Genomic DNA, 3,464 nt, shown 5'->3' with positions numbered 1-3,464 from the left:
TTGCCCCCAAATAAAAAATGTCCACCAATACCAAACGCCAGGAGCTGTGGATACACAAGGTTCTCGCCAAACTGTGCAACCTCTTTGGAAGACAGACTGACATTAACCACAACACAACACAACATTCATGTGCCGCATCATATAGCCTTTGCTCTCCCAGATATTTAAAACAAAAAAAAAAATCCACTAGAAAATTTCGCTCACTGCCGTGGGAAACATGTCCCAGGATGTTTCATCACTGCACTGTGCAAAAGGCAAAACCCCAGAAACGACTCAAATGCCCATCCCTGAGAGCATGGAGAAGTGCATTGTGGGCAATTCACCCCTGGCCTATGAGTCAGCAATCACAGTGGGGCTCTCCAAGCACAGGCCGACCTAGCAACACAGTATCAAGTAAAGAAGAAGTCTCCAAGTACTACAGGCAGCCTAACACCCTCTTGTTGAAGTTCTAGTAACTAAACCGAAATGACATTCTTTTAGGGAATACATATTAATATTTGAGGTATAATTATTTTTAAGCAAGAAAAAGGCTAGAATACCAGATTTGAGAGTGTGGTTAACTTTGGGGGGGAGGGGCCCAGAGAGCAGGGTTGGGGGAGATGCATTTTGGGGTGTGGGTTACTGGGAAAGTTCTGTTTATCCTGGTGGTGTTGAGCTGGTATGTATTTATGTTAATAGCAAATGTATACGTTTATTAATAAATGAAAAAAACAATGAGTCAGACTGATATTAAACTTATTTCATCATGCAAAGCCCAAGTAAATAGGTAAATAACTAATTCGTAATAAGAGTAGACTGTAGCCCCATATGGGGTGCGAGTTTGTCTGTTTTAATCACAGCTGCATTCCCTGCCGCTGAGAGCAGCATTTGCTATATAGCAGGCACTCAAATATTTGTTGAATAAATGAAAGTCTCAGAGGGGCCAAAGGCCTTGTAAAATCTCATTTAAAAAAAGAACCATATATCTGTGTTATACATGCATTACATATGTATTATGTATTGTATTACATACACATATTATACATGATATATGTTTATATAAAATGCGTATATTTATCACATATTTTAAAAGAATCACACACACACATCAGAGTTTCTCAACCTCAACACCGATGGACCAATCTCCAAAATGTTTTGTTATGGAGTAAAAAGTTTTTTAAAAGGCTGGGCGCGGTGGCTCACACCTGTAATTCCAGCACTCCGGGAGGCTGGGGCGGGAGGATTGCTTGAGGCCAGGGAGTTGGAGATCAGCCTGGGCAACATAGCAAGACTCCTGTCTCTACAAAAAATTTTAAAAATTAACCAGGCGTGGTGGTGCACACCCGTAGTCCCAGCTACTCGGGAAGTCTGAGGCAGGAGGATCACTTGAGCCCAGGTGTTGGAGGCTGCAGTGAGCTATGATGACACCACTGCGCTCTAGCAGCCTGGGTGACAGAGCGAGACCTTGCCTCTAACAAAGAAATTTTTTAAAAAAGAAAACCCATTTTAAAAAGGGAGAAAACCCAAGTTGCTAAATGATAAAGACATGCTTCTAACATTTATGTAAGAAAGATATAAACAAAGCCACACAGTTTAGCTATAGCTACAGTTATCTCCCCCTGTGAGGCCGGAGGTATGTTTAGCCCCATTTTGAAGATGTAGGAACTGAGGCCCGAAGAGTTACTTCCTAACTATCCAAAGTGACTTCCGACTCCGCTCTGCCCCCATAGCACAAAAGAAACCATAGACAATGAGTAAACAAATGGGCATGGCTGTGTGCCAGGGGCATTCTTTTGTGTCTGCTTCTTCCTCTCCGCATAATTATTTTGAGGTTTGTTCATGTGGTGGCGTACCCACAGTTCATTCCTGTATTACTGACAACCGTTCCATTGTGCAGAGATGTCACGATCCGTCTGCCCATCCACCTGCCGGTGGGTATTCAAGGTGTTTCCAGCTCTGGACTAACTAATCACAGGCAAAGCCGCTAGGAACCCTCGGGTTCGAGTCTTTGTAAGAACATTTGCTTTTGTTCCTGTTGGGCACATGTCCAACAGGAGGTATGGGAGGGGTCATGTGGCAAATGCATTTCTGTGAAAGTCTTTGTCTGGCCACATGCTGCTTTCATTTTTCTTGGGTAAACACCTAGGAATAAAATGCTGGATCCCACGGTAGTAAGGGTGTGTTTAACTTTGTAAGAAACAGCCAGGCTGTTTTCCAAAGTGGTTACACCGTTTTGCGTGCGTGCCCACCGGCAGGGGACTGAGTGTTCTGATTGCTCTACATCTGGTGGCGGAGATTGAACACACAGACAAGCAGATGCATAGTATCAGAGCCCCCCGAGAATGACAGGCACATAGCCGATCGGATGGCATCGGGGTGAGGGTTAAATGCAGCAGCAGTTTGAATTTTATGGCAATGAGCCCTTTGGAGCCACAGGGCACCTTTGACGAGACCTCTTTGGTGTGACACTGAGACCAAAGAGGGACAAGACCTTGCCTGGAATCACCCAGGGAGCCGCCCAGGGCTCTGGAAGGTGTGGCTGTAGAAGGAAGAGCACCCAGACCTACCCGCTCCTCCCCGGGCCACTGGGATTGTCACTTCCCTCACTCAGGAGGGATCGCCAATTCTCCTGGTGACACCCAGAGTCCAGGGCCTGCCCTCGGGAGGCTGTATTTTTTTTTTTTTTTGAGACAGGGTCTTGCTCTATTGCCCAGGCTGGAGTACAGTGGTGTCATCACAGCTCACTGCAACCTCCAACTCCTGGGCTCAAGCGATCCTCCTGCCTCGGTCTCCCAGGTAGCTGGGACGACAGGTACCACCATGTCCAGCTATTTTTTTTTTTAATTTTCTAGAGATCTCGTAGGGGTCTCGCTATGTTACCCAGGCTGGTCTCAAACTCTTGGCCTCAACTGATCCGTGTTCCCCTTTGACACAGAGATTCAGCTTCTGAGTCTCTGTCTTAAGGAATGAGGGATTTGAATTGGGACAAGTTGACTCCCAAAACCCATCTTCTAATGCCCGCATGGCTCCACCTTCTAGCTCTTAGCTACAAGAAAGGACAGGAATGGAAACAGTGCTGGTAGCAGGGGATGGACCAGGGGAAGGAGGTCAAGATGGTAACGGTGGCTCGTGTTGGCCATTTTTTTTTCCTTATACATGTTTTTCTCCTTCTCCATGCTTCTACAGGGGGTGCGATCATTGGAGGTGGTGGGGGAACGAGACGTCACCACCAAAGCTACTGTCCCCACCTGTGCAGTTTGCTCAGGGTCTGCAAAGCATCCTCATGGCCCCTTGGTGCTGAGGTGGCCCGGGAGGTGAGCAGCAGCGGGTATCATTAAGCCCATTTTACAGATTCGGAAATTGAGGCCCACAGGTGGCCCCGAAGCCCTAATAACAGCTTACGTGGCACAGGCAGCGGTTTCCAGCTATTATCCCAGTTGATGCGCAAACAGCCCCGGGGCGGGCAGAGGAGGCTTTATTAGCTC

The sequence above is a fragment of the Propithecus coquereli genome, unplaced genomic scaffold, assembly GCF_000956105.1.
Source record: "Propithecus coquereli isolate 6110/MARCELLA unplaced genomic scaffold, Pcoq_1.0 Scaffold241, whole genome shotgun sequence".
Taxonomy (NCBI): domain Eukaryota; kingdom Metazoa; phylum Chordata; class Mammalia; order Primates; family Indriidae; genus Propithecus; species Propithecus coquereli.
Note: the sequence above shows the minus strand (reverse complement) of the source record.